The 20,646-nt window shown below is 36.7% G+C and overlaps 1 protein-coding gene and 1 long non-coding RNA gene across 2 annotated transcripts in view; both read right to left on the bottom strand.

Moving 5' to 3' along the window:
* BCKDHB (branched chain keto acid dehydrogenase E1 subunit beta) overlaps positions 1-20,646 on the bottom strand; it is a 218,089-nt gene that overhangs the window by 122,431 nt on the left and 75,012 nt on the right. The gene's annotated exons all lie outside the window — the stretch shown is intronic.
* Positions 14,116-20,641, bottom strand: LOC131833658 (uncharacterized). The gene is made up of 3 exons (XR_009354564.1): positions 18,872-20,641; positions 17,509-17,723; positions 14,116-14,375 (listed from the first exon to the last, which is right to left on the bottom strand). It is a non-coding gene; the product is annotated as an uncharacterized LOC131833658 (long non-coding RNA).

Raw genomic sequence — 20,646 nt, forward strand, 5'->3', positions numbered from 1 at the left:
CAAGTGGTTCCAAGCCATGGCGCAGGGACTTCTAGTACTGTGACTACACCTGGGATCTGCCACACCTCAAGTGTTGTCTCACACCTTGACGTTATTGTCTGTCAGCCGTCTTCAAAGATGGAGGTTTTATCCCCCTCTTTTCTCCTTCCTACCAATTCAGTTAAAGTTTGGAAAGTGTCAGAGGGATTTAATGCAAAATAGTATCAGAATTAATGATACACTGAGGTTGCCACCACTGTAAATTCATAAGCAGCTCCATGACTAAAAGAACTGAAGAACAGTAAGAACAAAAAGAAAGGGCTCATTTTACTAGTTTCCAAATGTGACAGGAGAAATCCGAAATTAATAGAAAAATACCCTAACAGAATATCACTAAATAACATTGTTAGCAATATGAATATAACCAAAGGGAAATTAATGATCAGAAGCAGAGCACCATACCCTGCAGCTTTCAGAAAAAAACTCAGAAAGAGCTCATTTATCTAGCACTATAGGAGGCTGGGTTATTCCACATGTTTGAGAGTTCACCCTGCTCATACCTTTAAGCAATAATATTGCATTTTAAACACTGCATAGAACAGAAATTAATCTCATGATGATGGATAGAATTTGGAACATCAATTATAATACCATGTAACCAAGGCCCAGGTCTATCTTGTTTCTAAACTGACTACAAACTCCTGTGATTTTAAAATATTCTTACGTATTTTTTACTGTTTTTTCTTTTCCCACAGAGTGCCTCGTTCTCAGGTTATCATTGTATCAGCTCTAGTCTTGCCAAGTCCTTACCTGGGACATCCTAACTTTGCCCCATCTTCCAATGTGTTGTTTCTAATCTATTGGGAACCTTGGGAGAGCAAGCAGACATATTTGTAAGAATTCTAACTAGAAAGTGAAGGCTTATGATGAAGGGCCTCCTAGTCTCTCCTACAGAATTAACATGTATCTGCTTTTAGGTGTGGGTTTTATGGTCGCTACCCCAAGCTATTTCTAAGTCTTTTTCTACCTACTTTGCGATTCTCGGTCATGTCCCTGAAAATGGAGATTCGACAAAACCTGATCTCTGACTACATGGAAAGTTCATATATTATGGGACAAGAAATACATTTTTATTTCACATCTTCTCCATGCTGCTGTGGTTGTGAACATACAGAGCTGGAAGGCAGCACCATGAGAAAGCTAGATGAGGACATTAAAAACTATAACACAAGGGGAAGGAAAGCAGCTCTGAGAGCAGGCTGTGGTGCCCTGTGAACAACACTGAGAAGGAAACGATACAGACTTAAAAGACAACAGGCCAGGGTCAGATCCCAGAGGACCAAATATGTCATAGTATGATTTTACATTTTTTGTGTTGATAACAATCTGAAAGCACCACCAGAATTGAACTATGAGTCGTAATACCAAGAAGTTTTTCAGTTTAATAAATTACCCTGGCAAGAAGGAAGGAGCAAAAGGACACTATGTCCTAGGGAGAAATGATGATGGTTTGAGTAAGGCAATGAGAATGGATAAGAACTAATGGTTGGAGAGGTACTACAGGTGGCCCCATCTATACCAAAGTGGGTTTAAACTAAGGGGCAGGGAAAAGGGGGTGGGGACAGAGGGAGAGAAAAGATAGTAGCAGCCATGGAAAATTTTAAAAGTAAATGCCACGGGGCACCTGGGTGGCTCAGTGGGTTAAAGCCTCTGCCTTCAGCTCAGGTCATGATCCCAGGGTCCTGGGATGGAGCTCCTCATCGGGCTCTCTGCTCAGCAGGGAGCCTGCTTCCTCCTCTCTCTGCCTGCCTCTCTGCCTACTTGTGATCTCTGTCTCTATCAAATAAATAAATAAAATCTTTTTAAAAAATAAAATAAAAATAAAAATAAATAAAAAGTAAATGCCAGAGAGGCTACCAAAAAAAGTCATTATAAAACTCAGCTACTAGATGTCTGTTCTACTTCCAGAACTGGAGAAATAATTTACTATTTGATTATGGTACAAAGAACATAAAGCTGTCTAAAGAAAAGTCTAAGGACAAAGGTATTTTGTAGACTTATGAGAGGAATTTCCCATGCAAAACATAAAAAAATGAATAACTTCTTTTTTATATCTGTATTATTTCATTACATCATTTCATATTGAAATATAGTACTATATTCCAGAATGCTAAAGGACAGTTTTCTTTAATTCCACACAATCTCTGACACAGAAGAGACTGGTTCAGCCATCCTCCCCATTCCTTCTCTTAACATCTCTGCCAGATGATCTCCCATTAATGAGGAACACACAACCACAAGAGGCAATTCATTTCATTTTTTGATAGTTCCAACTAACTTATAGTCCCTTTAAGGACAAAACTAATAAATAGCCTTTTTCATTTTGACAGAAAATCACTCTCCTGCAACTTCCACCAAGCATTTCCAATATTATACCCTAGAGTTTCACATCATGAATCAGTTTTAACATCTACAAGGCAATTCTTTTTTTTTTTAACTTTTCATGTAACTTTATTGTAATTTTATTTTTTTTTTCAGTATTCCAAGATCCATTGTTTATGCACCACACACAAGACAATCCTTAAAGCCCTTTCAGAAAATAAAACTAAATCAAGCAGTTGATTTCTTCTACATGATAATCAACAGCCAAGTCTTTTGGTCCTTGCAATGATGTCATTCAGCTGTCAATCACGTAGGCTGTATTTATCACATGCACGTATCTGTCTGGTTGGTTCACTGTCTTTACTGGCTTTAGGGCAGAAGATCTAGTGTAGCTGCCAGTCACGTGATTTGTTTTCCTTGATTTACTGGCAAGACATAAAAGTAATTTTGTTCCCCAATAATGACAGACATCTGAAATTTGGTCAACTCCAATGGAAGAATTTATTATTTTAAAAAGCTTACTTTCCTTTCTTCCTCATCTCCAATGCTGAATTGTGGTTCTTGGTCAAAGAAGTACAAGAAGTACTCGGGCTGTAAGTGCCAAATCCATTCTCTCAAAAACACTACCTGTGTGAGACATTTCTGTTGTCCTTCTCAGTGAGCCAGGACTCCATATAATGAAGTCAATAGTTTCTATTTTCTACTTTATAATTCAATCAGTTCGATACTGGGCTTTAGAAATATCACATTCAGGGGCGCCTGGGTGGCTCAGTGGGTTAAGCCGCTGCCTTCGGCTCAGGTCATGATCTCAGGGTCCTGGGATCGAGTCCCGCATCGGGCTCTCTGCCTGGCAGGGAGCCTGCTTCCCTCTCTCTCTCTCTCTCTGCCTGCCTCTCCATCTACTTGTGATTTCTCTCTGTCAAATAAATAAATAAAATCTTTAAAAAAAAAAAAAGAAATATCACATTCAATATCTGCTATCATTACTATCAATCATTCAATATTGTTCAGTGGTTTAGCCAAACAAGAAAAAAAAAGTAAGTATATAGATTACAAGAGACACAATCGGTCTTACCTGCAGAATAAGATAATCAACCTAGAATATCAACTAAGAAACTACTGAAAGGAGTTGAGATTTTGGTGAAAGGACAATATACTGAAATACAAAAATCACCCTGCTTCTTGCTTAAAAAAAAAAAAGATAAAGAAAAAATAGAGCAGCTTTCCAGCTCAAGCTGATAGACTGAATATATGCTTTTTTACCTTCCCTTTCCTAAGACAGGAAATGAATACAAAAGGAAAAAAAACCTAACAGCCGAAACAACCAAGTTGGGGGAGGGGGTAGTGATTACTAGACAAAAGAGACTAAAACAAGAGTCTTATGGATGTGTGATGAAGAAGCAGACCAAGAGCAGAAGGAGCTAAATCCCAGACACATGGGCGAGGGAGGGTGTACAAGGGAAGAGGAAACTAAGCTCCCCTGAGACCCCAGATGGGCTCACCAGCAGGTGTGGAAGGTGGGTGTAAGAACCGGGAATGATAACAGGGGAATTAAATAAAGCAGCTGTACCAACTGCCCCCCTTCCCCCAAATACAAACACATCTTTCCAACCCTGACCTCAGAGACAATCCAGGCAAAGAAGAAAGTCTATGATAAAACCATTCAAATTGCCTACAAAGATAGGCCTGTTCTGTGAGGGTTGATGTCCAAAAGGCAAGCCTACTTCATTTGTGTATTGAGAGGTACCCCCTTCCTCATGCCTACAGACACTTCCCATTTACCTACCCACATGCACAGACAGACCTGCTCAACTCTTCCCACAGAGATAACTGCTGAGGAAAGAGATCTATAGGAAAACACCCACTCAGGGCTCCAAAATAATCAAAAAGAACAAAAAATAGATACTACAAAAGAAACAAACTTTTGAAGAAACAGAGATGATTTACCAAATCAAACTTTTCAAAAGCCTATTATTTTATAATATAAATAACTTTCATATTATATTGGTATACCCAGGACAACTGAAGAGGATATGGCACAAAACGACAGCAAAGTCCAAAAAGAACAGAGCATAAGAAAAAAAAAAAAAAAAAAACCTGCTGAAATTAAATTATTCAAAATAAGAATTAAAATTAAAAAGAGAAGAAATGGTCAAAACACTACAAGAACACAACAGGACAAAAAGTAGATTGGAAAAGGTGAGAGACACAGAGGATCAATCTAGAAGGGCTATTATCTAAACAATAAGTTTTTTGAAAAGGTAATATACAAAAGAAAAAGGATATAATTATTCTTAAATAAGTAATAAGGTCCCAGAGTAAACGCATGAGAAGCAAAATAAGATGACTGAAAAAGACTCACTCTGAGACGCACACATATGGCATTTCTGTATAAAAGGACAAATAAATAAAAGTTTTCAGAAAAACAAACATATAGAACAATCACTTACAGAAGGATGAAAATCACACTGGCAACACACTTTCTTACCCCAATATAATACGAGTAGATAGAGAAGCATTATCTTTAAACTCCTAAGGGAAAGTTACTGCAAACATAGAATTCTTATCCAGCCAAATATCAACCCAGTGTGACTGCAAAACACAAACATGTTTTTCACCCAAATGTAGGTGTCCTGAGAGCCTCCCACACTCACACAACTTCCGCTTGATGAAGTTAATTTGTATGTTCGTTAGCAAAATGAGGGAGGAAACCAAGAAAACAGTGTCTTTAAGAGTGCAATGGAGAAATAGGATGAATTTGTAGCATAGTTAAGGAATGACAGTTAAGACTGGAATAGAAGGCTCCTAGGGGTTAAGAAAAGTGGATTCCAAGTGATAGTATTGATCTTCAAGATATATTAAAGGCTGACTATGCTTTTTCAAGGAGAAAAGAAGAGACAATTTAAAATTTTTTTAAAACTCCAGAACAATCCAAGAGAACATTATGGCCCAAATACGAAGCATCTAAAATGTGACAAGATTTTATGGAACTAATGCACCATAACAAAAGACAAACCTTTGTTCTAGAGGCCAAGAATATCTCCTTTTAGGTGCCTAGGGGCAAAGACAACTGGACCAAAGTTAAAAAGAAAAAAAAAAAAAGGAAAAGGAATAAAATCTTGGTCAGCTCTGTGGTTAAAAAAAACATTTATGTTGTCAAAATAATATCAAGAGTATTTATTGGTTTTTAACTTTTCAAATCAAAGTTTGGAAGGTTTAATTATGGTTATAGTACAGAATTGAATGTTATCAGTCTCAGCTATGTAAAAATAAATAGTTGATACAAAATAGGAATTGGAAGAAAAGAAAGAGATGAAGACAAGAGTAGAAGGCATTAATGTCATTTTCTTACACAGTGAAATATGGAGGGATACTAAGAAAAGTTAATAGAATAAGATAAGATCTAAAAATTTATTAAAATCAAGAAGACACCAAGATGGCCAACAGACACATGAAAAAGTCCTCAACATCACTCAGCATCAGGGACATGCAAATCAAAACCTCAGTGAGATACCACCTCATACCAGTCAGAAAGGCTAAAATTAACAAGTTAGGAAACAAGAGGTGTTGACGAGGATGCAGAGAAAGGGAACACTCCTCCATTGCTGGTGGGAATGCAAGCTGGTACAGCCACTCTGGAAAACAGTATGGAGGGTCCTCAGAAAGTTGAAAATAGAGCTACCCTATGAACCAGCAATCGTGTTACTGAATATTTACCCTAAAGATACAAATGTAGTGATCCAAAGGGGCACATGCATCCAAATTGTTTATAGCAGCAATGTCCACAACAGCCAAAGTATGTAAAGAACCTAGATGTACGTCAACAGATGAATGGATAAAGAAAATGTGGTATATGTATACTATGGAATACTATGCGGCCATCAAAAAAACAAACACAAAATCTTGCCATTTGCAATGACATGGATGGAACTAATGAGTATTTGCTAAGTGAAATAAGTGGATTAGAGAAAGACAATTATCATATGATCTCTCTGATATGAGGAATTTGAGAAGCAGGGCAATCGTGGGAGGAAGAGAGGGAAAAAATGAAACAAGATGGGATCGGGAGGAAGACGAACCATAAGAGACTCTTAATCTCAGGAAACGAATTGAGGGTTGCTGGGAGGTGGGAGGGAGGGATAGGGGGCTGGGTGATGGACATTGGGGAGGGTATGTGCTATGGTGAGTGTGAAATGTGTAAGCCTGATGACTCACAGACCTGCACCTCTGAAACAAATAATACATTATATATTATTTAAAGAAAAATCAAAAGACAATCAGTAGAATAAATAAAATAACTCAAAAATGGGGAAATGATAAGGTGAAGCTAACAGGTAACAACTGAGTGTGAAATAATTTTTTTAAATAATAAGTGAAGATGTACATACAATGATATATACACATGTAGACATATATATACATTTGTGAATATGTGTGTATTGGACCTCTCTTATTATGGGATAATCCAAAACTTTTAATGCATTCTCCTTTTTTTAAAGATTTTATTTATTTATTTGAGAGACAGAGAGAGACAGTGAGATCACGAGCAGGGGGGAGGGTAGAGAGAGAAGCAGGCTCCCTGCTCAGCAGGGAGGGACTGATGTGGGACTCCATCCCAGGACCCTGGGATCACGACCTGAGCCAAAGGCAGATGCTTAACCAACTGAGTCACCCAGGTGACCCATTCTCCACATTTTTATAGTTTTTTACATTCTTCCTTGAAGAAGTGGAATTGATAATTAAGGAAATTATTTTTGAGTCTCCATCATAGCTAAGATCAAGATGTAACCTAGGCACAGTCAATCAAACCCAATTCATCAGTGAACTACATGAGGGACTGGGCTAGGGGAGTCCATTTTTCTGGCACAAGGTATGAAATATGTTTTTAGGTCAGAGTCAGCAGCAACTGGCCTAGATGTTGGCATATTCGCCCCAGCACATTAATGTTTTATGATGCTAAGAAACACAGTAAGAGGCAATGCATAACCACAGAGCTGAGAGCCTCAGAGAAAAACAGTTCCATACACTAAGCCTCTTGACTCAGCCTAGCCCATCTGTTCTGTTTTAGAAGGGTTTATTGCATGGTTCTCCCCAACTTTTATGCATTTTGCCCTTAACTTCATAACCCAGCAGGTTCACTCCTTCCTGACTCTAGTTTCAAACCTTCCGTGCTCTAGAAACAAAGCTGTAGGGTGCCTGGGTGGCTCAGTGGGTTAAGCCGCTGCCTTCAGCTCAGGTCATGATCTCAGGGTCCTGGGATCGAGTCCCGCATCGGACTCTCTGCTCGGCAGGGAGCCTGCTTCCCTCTCTCTCTCTCTGCCTGCCTCTCTGCCTACTTGTGATTTCTCTCTGTCAGATAAATAAATAAAATCTTTAAAAAAAAAAAAAAAAAAAAAAAAAAAAGAAACAAAGCTGTATATGTTTTGAGCTATTTGCTGAACCTACTTCCGTGCTCTAGAAACAAAACTGTATATGTTTTGAGCTATTTGCTGAACCCTGTTATTTTTGGTATATGTTTAGAATCCAGGTCTTTGCAGAAATAAATCAAGTATTATGACAAAAATATCCATATAATGTCTTAAAGATATGGAAGTGGCCATCAGAACAAAACAGAGGAGTGGTTAGAAGTGGCGGTGTTTAGGGGTGGGCCTAAAAACAGGGATGGAAAATATTGTTTTGCATTATATGCTCTGCTAAACTGTTACTGACATGTAATGTATTACTTTAATTTTTTTAACCTCTCCCATTACACACAGAAAAGGCAACAAAAGAATAAACTGTAATAATAATTATGTCATTCACAATAACAACAAAAATGCATACAGTACGAAAAAATAAACTTAAGATGTGTAACAGCTACAGAAGAAATCATGTTAAAAGAGAAACAGAGAAAAAACCAAGTTCTTGGAAGAAAAAGCAACAAAAACATGTGACAGGGAGTGTGTGTGTTTGGAAGGCTTGACTATCCAGGACTGATAAGGGTGGTTTCAATTTTGGAATAGAAAAATTACAGAAGTAAATGGTATTACTCCTTAATTTTACTTTTTAAATCTTTTGAAGACGATAGTTTTAATAAATTTTTAAGTTAAATTGTAACTGCTAGACATTGTAAAACTGGAGTATTATAATAGAAAAGGCAAGAAAAACTTACCAATTATAGCATAAATGCTACAATTTCCTAAATGTAAGTACCAGTTTGATGGCCATCAAAAAAAAGAAAAAGAAAGAACAAATGTAGATTTCTTACATTGAACCTAAAATGTTAAACTAAGAACACAAAGTACCTATGAGCTTTTTTCACTATGAAATGAGGTAATGGATTTCTTTCTTTTCACTGCTTTCCCTACTAGCAAAACCAAATAGTTTCAACAAAATGAAAATCTTGAGTGAAACTCAAACAATTTAAGTGTATAAGGGGACATATTAAGTAGGATTAGAAATGGAAAAATATAATTATAAAATTTAATCCTGCTTTCTCCAGTTCCGTGTAGAAGTAAAAAAAATAATGCCAAATGAAATGAAATATGGTAGTGTGATTTACAAGGTGTATACATACAGTGTTTAGGAATGTTCTATTCTTTTAAAAAGTGTTACACAGGTGGGCAAATGTGAAAGAAAACTCTTGAAATGTTATAAAATATTTGCAAGCTCAAATTTAGAAGCATTTCATCAATAAAATTCAAATGATGATTTTTAAAGCATGAAGTTAGATAACCATCAAATAACTATTCTACCATGAGGCACGGGGATACTATGAAAATGTCAGCATTCCAGAATTTAAGATATAAGACCGAACTGCAGTTCTGCCACTCATTAGCTGAGTCACTTTGGAAGGTTTCTAACCTTTCTGAAAGACAGTTTCCTTATCTCTAAAATGGGAACAGAAATTCTTAGCATAGAGAATGGAAATGCCTCTGTCGGAACATTTTACGGTCCTGACAAAAAGCCCCGCAGGAAAGAAACAGAAATGACTCCTGCTGGTAAACACATAGCAACCGCCAATATCTTCTACACGTACAAGTTACATTCAAATTATATCCCAAATCACAGTTATTTCATCACATCTGAAAAATATTTACAAAGTCTGCTCAAACTGGTTGAGAAGCTGCATGCTTTAATAAAAGCAGAGGCCAGCAACCTTCTCAGCTGTGTGACCAGGAACAAGTTACTCAGTTTCCTCACCTATAAAATTATGACGGTGACATCTAAGTAGAACTGTTGTGAATACTAAGGAAGCTATGCATAAAACATGCTGTCTTAAACTCTGACCTACCACTCACCAGTGGTATGTCAAGCCTTGTTATATTTCGTATATTTCACAAAGTTACATCAGAACCCAAGCACTATCCTAATCTTCTTCAAGACATACCTAAAACATAAGTCATACTAAAAATGGATCTGGTAGACAGAGTGATACTCTCAGGGTGTTTTTTTCTACAGAAATTAGCAGTTTCGTTTTTTTTTTTTAAGATTTTATTGATTTAATTGACAGAGAGATCACAAGTAGGCAGAGAGGCAGGGAGAGGGAGAAGCAGGCTCCCTGCTGAGCAGAGAGCCCCACGTGGGGCTCGATCCCAGGACCCTGAGATCATGACCTGAGCCAAAGGCAACCGCTTAACCGACTGAGCCACCCAGGTGCCCAGAAATTACCAGTTTCTCTGTTAATTTCTTCCACTGAAAGACTGACTGCTTACTATATATTTCATGCTATTTTTGACATGCAATAATAAGATCATTCAACAAATATTTACTGAGTTTCTTCTCTATACTGCACACTCTTCTAAATTCTGAGGGACACGGTAATGAACAAAATTCACAAGACTCCCCCACCCTCATGGAACTCCAAGGAATCATCCAAGGGCCACCATGTAGGGCAATAAATGTAGTCATCACATCCCAAGTATAGCACCTAGAACGTGCTCCAATTCGTACAATTAACCAGTTGTGGTCATGACAAAGAAAATCCTATATGAACCATGAGTTGTCAAAAGCGGAACCAAGTTCCAAATTGTCAGCCTTCCTATTTTAGAACAGAGCAGCAATTCTTATCAGAAAGAATGACCTGCCTTCCCTGCCTGCATTCTCTGCAAGGTCAACCCACATCCAAAATAATTCCAAACTAAAAATGATATTTTCATTATTCCTAAAGGAAAGCACTTATTTTTACCCCAGATAGTATTGAGTCTAAAAAAGTTTTTGAACCATTTCTTAGATTATTTTATATCAGAAGCTTATAATAATCATGAAAGAAACACGTGAAATTTTAAATATACAACCTAAAATAACTTTACTTAGAGTCTACATCAGAAAAACACCTACTTCTCTCAACAATTAAATACACCATGCTAAATCCATAATAATTTTAAACCTAAATATCATTGCACCATCAAAGAGGCATATAATTTTCATCTGGGCATATTCTTTGATTACATGTTTTTATCAAAAACTTATTTAGAGAGTGAAAGAAAAGCACAGAGGGAGATTTCTAATTTGTTTTCAGTCAAATAAACGATCGTTTGTTCTGCTAAACACATTAAAGATAACATTTGGGATACATTATAATATATGCTCTAGGAAAAAAGCGCCCTGATACTCTTTATTCTGAACCTCAACATAAGATATGCTTAATTTACAATGACAGAGTCAGGCCCCATTATGGAAACCTAGTGATACTAACCATGAAACTTGGCTTAAGAGAGGCCTCTAGTGGTTACAGGTAATTACTAGCTCTCCTGCCCACCCCCGCACTGTGGTAATGTTCTTATTCTCTCATTCATTCTCCTATTCCCTCCCCTCTACCTCGCCAATTAAAAACTTCCAAGATCTAGTATTCAACCAGTGAATTATCAATCAGGTCCAAGAAATTGGACTAAAAAAATGTATGTAACTGGGAGTACTAAGCCATTATAGGTTCTCTAAAGGCAAATTCTCCAACTTCCCCACAGAACCAATTTAGAGCCATTCACACCAATACAGACCCTAAATATTACCTTGCAAGTGTTAGTAATCTTACTAAAAATGAAACCTAAGGCAATCCAAATTGATCTTATGAAAATAAAAAACCTAAAGGCTACAAAATTATAATTAAAGTCATAAAATGTAACCCATATGTTTTTACGTTTATCTTCAATGGTACTTTGGGTCTTCTCCATCTGCTTTGCACTATTCACAAATACACTAACACCAGGTGCAAACAGAGAGAGTAAGCAAACTTGGTTCTTTATATATAAATGATTAGCCACACCCAGATGACCAAGGTTTAACTTCTTCCCACTTCTTCCCAGTTCCACTCCTACAATACCCTTTTCCCTTTTTATTGAAGGACTCTGCTCCCAGAACCTCCCCACCTCCACCCCTTTCCCCCGCCAGCCTCAGAACCTGCCTTAACTTTATCCAGGGTCCCAGTGAAGTCTTTGAAGCATGAAAATAGCTGGAGAGAAAGGACAGGAGGAGAGGATGTTGAATGCTCCCTCCCAACTGCGGTCACTTCCTCATTCCACAGCAAACCTACTTCCCCCTACTTCCAGCTTCTGTCCCACATTGTAGTGCCACAAAGGCCTTTCCCTGCTCCCAGGATACCCCCAAGATACTGAGACCACAGATGCCTCAACGTGCAGCCATGCAACAACTGTTGGCATCGATGACATATCATCAACTTTTGCTACACAAGTCAGGTTGAAAAGAGAAAAGAGAGGGAAAGCAAGAGAGAGAGAGAGGAAGTTCCTTTCTATATTACTTCCAAAGTTTGTTAAGAATTTAAAAGGTGGGACGCCTGGGTGGCTCAGTGGATTAAGCCTCTGCCTTCAGCTCAGGTCATGATCTGAGGGTCCTAGGATCGAGTACCACATCGGGCTCTCTGCTTGGCGGGGAGCCTATTTCCTCCTCTCTGTCTCTCTGCCTGCCTTTCTGTCTGCTTGTGATCTCTGTCAAATAAATAAATAAAATCTTAAAAAAAAAAAAAAAGAATTTAAAAGGTAACAACCCATCTCCTGTGTATCTCAAAAAAAAAAAGGTAGATTACTTTGGGGGAGGAGGGAGAGACTTTGCAATAGTATCTCGTACCAGTATGCTTGAACAGAGAAAACCCCTAATCAGAAGCAGTGCCTAATAGCTATGACGGATGTTAAAAGTCACATGTCACTCCTGGGACCAGTAAGAAGACCAAAGGGAGCAGGTCCAGGCTGACCTCTTCTAGCTCCAAAGTCCTTCACAATGACCCACCTTACAAAACAGGCAAGGAAATAAGAGGAGAAAGGTTTGGAAAAACCCAAATTAGTATCATAAGGCTTGAAGAGTAAAGCATGTGTTCTTGATTCATGAGAAATCACTACAGGCCTTCCCTGGACAATGTACATGTCTCAGTTGTAAAGTTTGGTCATCCAGATCCCATGGCACCTGGCAATGATGTGACGGCAAAAGATAAAAGAAAATTTAAATTTAAAGAAACTTAAAACCATGAAATTAAGCACAGAAATGTATCAATGAAGTAAACAACCATATACCTCAATAAACATAAATGTCAACACAGTGTAACAACTCATGTTCATTTGGATGAAATTTTTCTGAAAGATGAAATTTTATACTTTACATTTTCCTTGAGAAAAGTTGAAAAGGTTCTGGAAATATTGCCATTCAAAAGGTTAAGAAGTTTTAAAAACTACTACCCAGAAACAGTAACTCTCGTCTATGTAGAAAATTACCATAAGAACTCAATTCTCAGAAATTGTAAGATAGCTGAGGTTTACTGTAGTCACTTTCACTTTGCTTTTTGGAATAAATTGGTCCTGTTCTAATGAGAATTTAAGCAATAATTTCTATATACCATGATGAAAAATGGACAACTGTCAAGAAAAATAAAACACAAGGTCAAACTAAAACTCAAGACTTTAAAATAAATGCTTCAGCTTAAAACAGATATATTCATAAAGCACTATTCAAGAGTTACTTTTCAGACTTTTGTATAAGCACCAAAAATAAGAAAAAGTACCAAACTCAAAACATTTCACTATTAAACAGTTTCATCATCAAACTTTCTTTTGCTGATACAGCACAGCAAAAATCTACTGAATGCCAACCTAATTCACGCATTTTTTTTTTCAGGTACCAAGAAATCAGCAGTCAGCCAACAGACAAAAACCCCTAACCTCACAGAACTTAACCTCCTACCGGGGGAAGAAAAATTGACAATATAAATAATAAAGTTACACAATATACTAGATCATTTCATCTCTCTAGAAAAAAAGCAAGGAGGGGTAAAAGGGAGTCTTGGTGAGACGGATGGTATTCAATATTAAGTAAGTAGGTAAGAGACCTTGAAGGAGAAAATGGTATTTGAGTGGTGACCTAACAGTCACTTGGTTGAGAATCAAAGAAGAGCATTTCCTGAAGGGTGGACAAGTGGTAGGCTGTGGAAGGTGGTTGAGACAAGGTAAACCCCTGCAGACCATGGTAAGAAATTTGACTTTTCACTAATTTTAATGGGAAACTATTGAGGCCTTTTGAGACTAGAAGGGACCTGATGTGACTCACATTCGAAAGGATCAGTTCTGCCTATGACAAGGGACGAGCAGAAGTAAGACAGTATTTCGAGGCTATGGCCAAAACCCAGGTGAGCATGAGAGCTGGTGGGCAGATGTTGGACATACTGTGTAGGCAAAGCCAGCAAGATCTGCTTTAGAAATGAACGTGGGCAGGCAGAAGAAGAAAGAGAAAAATCAAAAAAGGTTCCAAGATATAAAGGCAAACCCTTATCTATTTCAATAATTAACATATTTAATCTTCAAATAAAGTATAAGCATGTCAAAGCTCTATGTCAATACTTTCTTCTCTATAAACATGTGGAAATCACCTACACTTTGTAAACTGTTATTTTTCTTTTCTTTTTTGCACTGTTGTAGGCATTTGATTTTAAGTTGAAGGACAGTATTATTCTTGAATCCTGAGTTTCTTTCAAAGATTGTCATTCTCCTGCCAAAGTCAAGTTCTTCTTTTCCATAAGCAGCTTCTCTGAATTTCTATACATTAAAAAAAAAAAAAAAAAATCATTTCAAGTTGGACAGTACTTCAAGCCTAACTCTGTGCCTGGCCTCTGATTTTTTTTAACTTTTGTAGCTCGCTTTTTAACTCACTCCGAATGTGGTCTGTATCTCAGCAAGAAATCTATTCAAGCCCTCAACACTTAGCCAAGGTTCTTATCTCTGGGGAGCGTGAGAAGAACAGCTCCACTTAGGGGTATGGGTTTCTGGCTGAATGACCAAAAAAACTGCACCAGATCAGAGGACACCAAGGCTCTCCCTAAGTCTACAAAAAGGCTCACTACATTATAAATTCAAGAAAATTAATCAGTGGCAGCACTGTGATCTAACTCTACCCCAGTACAATGCTGTAATGACTATAACCTTACAACACATCTTGATTATGACACATTCGATAACTTAGTCCTCCAGCTTTACTATTCAAGATTGCCTTGACTAGTCTTGGCCTTACAATACATTAATAGAGTGTGTGCTTCAGTTTGCTTGCATCTTCTCTAATTTCTCAGAATAATGTTTTGTGATTTTCTGCATAGTTTTTACATACGCATCACTCAATTTCACCCTAGATGTTTGATTTTTTTATGCTTTTTCAAATGTTATCAATTTATTTTCTATTTGTTGCTGGTATTACACATTCCTTTTCTATTTTGTTGCTGGTATATAAAGATACAATTATTGTATATTGACCTTGTTTCCAGGGGTGTTGGTAACTGAATTCTAATGATCTGCCCATAGATTCCACTAGATCTTTTTACATACAAATCACGTTATCTATGAGTAGTAAGTTTTACTTCTTTCCAATCCATATGATTTTTGTATCTCTTGCCCTTATGTGTGGACATCCTTGTTGCATTCTTGATCTCAATGGAAAAGAAGTCAAAATTTCAGTAGGAAATATAATTTTTGCTGTAGGCTTTTTATAGCTATTCATAGCTACAAGATAAAGCTGCTCTTTATAGATTCCCCTTCTATTTCTAGGTTACTAAGAAATTTTCATTATGAACAGATGCTGACTTTTAACAAATGTTTTTCTGTATTACAAAGATCATCAGGATTGTTTTTCCCATTTTCTTTTCACATGGGAAACTCCATCAACCACAGTGTGAATGTTTGTGAATATCAAACACCCCTTGCATACTTGAAATAAACCCTTACTTTTATCTTTTTGTATATTGTTGGATTTGATTTTCCAATATTTTGATTTTTACATCTCCATTCATTAAAAAAATGTGTCTATAATCTTTCTTTATATACTGTCTGAAACAGATTTGATATAAAGATTGTACCAGCCTTATATAAAGAATTTGGAAATATACCCTCTTGTTCTATTTTCTCTAAGAATTTGCATAAGAACTGTGTTTTAAAGAATTCACCAGCAAAGCCCTGTGGGTCTAGGGTTTTCCTTGTATAAGCATTAATTAAAATGGATTCAGTTTCGTTGATATATGACTATTGAGGTTTTCTAATTTTTATTTTTGAAAACATTGTATTTTCCTAGGTATCTGTCCATTTCACCCAAAAGTTATTTATAAAATTGTTCAGGCTATACTCTTAGTATATTTCTATTGTCTGTAGGCTCTGTGACTTCCCCCTTCTTCATACCTGGTATTTGTCATTCGTGTTTGCCGTTTTTTTCCATTAATCTTGCTAAAGTTTTATCAAGTACATTAGTCTCTCCAAAAATCTAATTTTTACTTTATTAAACTTCTCTACTGTACATTCTGTTTCACTGATTTTTGCTCTTTATCACTACATTTATCCTATTTTCTCTAGATTTGATTTTTCTTTCTGGAGATAGAAATTCAGATCACTAATTTTTTTTATTCTTACTCCTTTTTTCTAAATATATGTATTTCCGGTCATACAGCTCTCTCTGAGCATGGCTTTAGCTGAATCTTGAAATTTTTAATATTTAGCAACTTCATAACCCTTCAGTTCAGTATTTTTCTAATTTCTGTTTCAGTTTCTTTTACAACCTTTGATTTAAGTGTAAATTATTTAATTTGTAAGAAGTTGAGGCTTTTCTGGAATTCTGAAAATTCTAATTTCCATAAATTAGAATCCAATTTCTAACTGAATTCCACTATAGTCCAAACTTTAAATGACTTTAAACGTCTGAAGTTTAAGATTATATTTATGTCCTAGCATTTGGTCAATTTTGATAAATGTTCCATATTCAACTGAGCTAGGCATACTGTGGCATTTCATAATGTATACTAGATTTAATCCTTCTGTTTTTAATTACTTATATACTTGGGTTTATAGCTATCATCTATCTGTTTTCTAGTGACACACTGTTTTGTTTTGGGGTTTTTTTGTTTGCTTGTTTTGGGCTTTTATTGTTTACATATTTTCCTTTCTTTTAGTTTAACCAAATACTTCCATTTATCTATAGGTCCCTTTTTAACTTGCTGGAAATATACTTTCACTATGATTTCAGTTGTTAGTCCTGAGGTTACAACATGCATCCCTAACTTACTATGATCTAATAAAAATATTACATTTAATAATTCTAGAACAATAGAATATTATAATTCCATGTATGCCCATTCTGACTGACTTATAGGATCATTTTCCTTCTGCCTAAAGAAATGCCTTGTTGTATTGTTTTTAGTAAAAATGTGCTGGTGAGAAACTCTCTCAATTTCTATGCGCCTAAGGTATTTTTTTTATTACATCTTAACTTTAGGAGTATGTTTTCAATGGGTACAGAATGTTAGGCTGGCATCTTTAGATGGTGATGTCCTTAAAGCTTAAGGAGAAATATTTTTCATATGGCTTCTGACCAATTCATTCTCTCCTCTTCTGGAATTCTAATCATATATGGGACAGATCTTTTAACCAGATCCCCAGTGTGTTTTATGCTCTCTTCTGCTCTAATCTATTCTATTTTTCCCCTCTCTCTGTGTTTCAGGTTGGACATTTTCTATATACTTGCCTTCTAGTTCATAATACTATCATCTACTAAACCCAGTAAGTTTGTAAACACATCCGCTGAGTTCTTACTGACAAATATTTCTTTAGTTCTACAATTCTCTCTCTCTCTCTCTCTCTCTCTCTAACACACACACATATACACACACTCCTCCAGGGTAATTCTTTACCTTCTTACCTCTTTTTTTCTTTTTCTTCCTTCTATATTCCTAAACATAATAAAATCTTTGTCTGCTAACTCCAATGACTGGATCGCCTCTGTTTCTGCTTTCTATTGTTTCTGTTTTCTCTTGGTTTGGAATCAAATTGTCCTGTCTCTTCATATACTTAGTAATTTTTTATTGAATGCTGATTCACAGAGGTTCCAGATGATGGGAGGACTGACTCCTTGTGCTGGGCAGACAGAACAGAAGGTAAGTTATATTAATCCAATAAGGAACTAAAAGGGAGAGAGGCTGTGCTGTGGATTTGCGAAGCTTCAATCTACTTCTTGTAGATCCTAAGACCTGATTCTACAATTCTCAACTGAGAATTGAGAGTATGGCTGATCTTTGACACTCCAGTCTCAAAAGATGGCTTGGCCTTCCAGGCATTTCCTGCTTAGTTTCCACCATACACAGCTGTAAAATTTGACGTTTATCTTGAAGGGGAGCCCAACTGTGTGTTTCAGCCCCCCTCCCTCCCAAGTTTCCTATTTTGTCACTACGACCCATGAAACATGGATCCTTTACAACCTGGGTTCTCAGTGTCTAGCTGAGACTTACTTGGCAGGTGCCCCCAAGCAAAAAGAGTCAATTTACCGTGCCCTTCAGGGCTTTCAACACTCTCAGTGATGTTCTTAAGCCATCCCCTCCCCTCACACTTCCAACTTCCAAGGTAGGACTGTCTCCCAGGCACTTCAAAACTCAGGAATTTTTATTCTGCTTTTCAGAGGCTTCCAGCTTAGCTCTCTAATATCAGGTCCAGAACAGAGTAGATGAACCACTGGTTCTTGGTTCCTGGACCCACTCAGGTCTCCAATTTTGTAGCTTCCCTGAGCAACATTCAAACACTCTGCAGCTCTCTGTCCCCCAAGCCATTTTTCAGGATTATAACTTCTAAACAATGCTTCAAGGCTCAAGCAAAAAGAATGACTATGTTTTTTAAAACACAGTTAAATTCAGGCTGCATTAACCAATTCCTCAACTGCCCCAGAATCATTTTACTATGCATAATATGCTAATGTTTATGTATGTTCAATAAGTTGTTTTTGTTTTTGTTTTTTTAACCATTAATGGCCTTTTCTTGAGTAGGTATTCCAAAACATGCTTTTGGGTGTTGAGCTTAACATGTCATGAACAAAGCTAACAAATCTAATTTTATTTTATGTCATGAACAAAGCTAACAAATCTAATTTTATCATAAAACAAAAGAACCAACAAAACACAGCACTAACTGAAAAAGATAATAAACATAAATTTTGATCACTACAGAATTCATGAAGAAAACTTAAGTATAGTTTAACCAAAAAAAAAAAAAGGAAGAAGAAGCAGCAGTCTCACTTTTAATGAGGTTTAGCTCTAGGGTCCTCTTCTTTAAAGTCATCTCCAAACCCTAGAAATATAACATGATGAAAGCACCCCAACACAAGACTAAAAGGATGAGGCCAGCAACTCAGTGGTTTGATGAATCACCTTTCCATTCAGGAGTCTCTGTGTCCTCTTTCATCTTTTCCAGCAGTAAAGGGCCCCAAGGAACTAGGATCTACATTCCGGATGACACAAAGATGCTATCAGTAGATTTAATAAAGGAGGGAGGGGGCATAGCCCACAAGCAAAGTTATGTAGAGGTAAATATAAATAAATAATTTCCCCCTTCTTTCTTCTTCTCTCTTCATTTTACCTTCACAATTAAGCGAGGAGTGTTGTTATATTTGTGTTTTACCATAAGCTGCTCCAAATTCTGTTTGGATGTATAAAGTATATAAAAATGTTAATATAGTTTAAAACTACTCACCCCAACCATTTAACAGTACTCCCCACTACAGCATAACAAAACATTATATCCCCATAGAAAAGCACCATTCACCCTATAACTACAAACCCCAAGAATAAATGGGGGATATGGCTGCAAAAAAGAAGCCCACTCTGGGGCAAAGGCTATCAGCTCCAGTTTAACCATAATTTGGAATATTTGGCTACTTGAAAGAAAACCCAGTGTTTGACCTGATTTGAGAAAGCCTACAAGAGGCACGACTCTCCTGCAGTTATAAGTAGTTCAACCTAAAATACTGCTCTTAATGATGGAAACTAGAAAGACTAAGAATATTGTAGAAGCCATCCATAACCATTTCAAGTGTCTAGATGATGTCAAGTGAGTCTACAGAACATTTACTATCTTAAGTCTTCCAATAAATTATAAAATAATCTTTACCTAAACATACCCTACGCTATACTCTAAGAGCAGCAGTAGCTGCAGATCTTTTTCACACGACTAACCTAAGAAACAGCAAAGCTATTCTTAAAAAATGATATAAAATACACTAGGTCTTAGAATTCACTTGCTATAACAGTAAATCAAGAAAAAGTAAGACATGCCACATTATCTCAACTTTAGTACATAAGACCATCACACAAAAACAGCTAAATCTTCCTTATAGACCACAATGGAAACAGATGCACTTGGGTTTATTAATATGAAAGCCATCAGTTATAACCAAGTAAATGAGAACTGAACTATATTCCTGAGAAGGGACTATCAAGAGTTTGCTTAGATTGAAAACTAAAAGCAGACGGAATCTCACAACATAACACTCAAACTGTGATTCACAGTACAAAGACTATGTAGAGAGGGTTGTTTTGGGGTTTTGTTATGTTTCTGTTTTTGTTTTTGGCTTTGTTTTGTTTTTTAAATAATCCATCTCCACCTCTTTTGGAAAGGAGACAAATGAAAATGCAGCCAACCCACTTAGTTGATTCTATTAAACCTTGCTTATCGAACCATAACCCATAAGTAGTTAAAAACACAGGTGACCTCAACAACCTGATATGCTCTCATTTGCACTACTCCATTACTTTCACAGCTCAACCCAAGCAGGATGCATGAAGGACACAGTTCCATAATATTTTAAACAAAGAACTATGGGAGGGAAAAACCCGCAAGTGATTGGTTTCCTTGAGCATTAAGCTGTGTATATAACATATGGTTCTGTCACAGCATAAGTTTCGAAGTTTTCAATCTGTTGAAAATGCTCACAAAGCTTGAAATTTCAAAACAATTCCTTGCAAACTGCCAATGAATCTGGTCCACAGATTTAAGGAAATGACACTCTATCAAC

Source organism: Mustela lutreola, chromosome 6, assembly GCF_030435805.1.
Source record: "Mustela lutreola isolate mMusLut2 chromosome 6, mMusLut2.pri, whole genome shotgun sequence".
Taxonomy (NCBI): Eukaryota; Metazoa; Chordata; class Mammalia; order Carnivora; family Mustelidae; genus Mustela; species Mustela lutreola.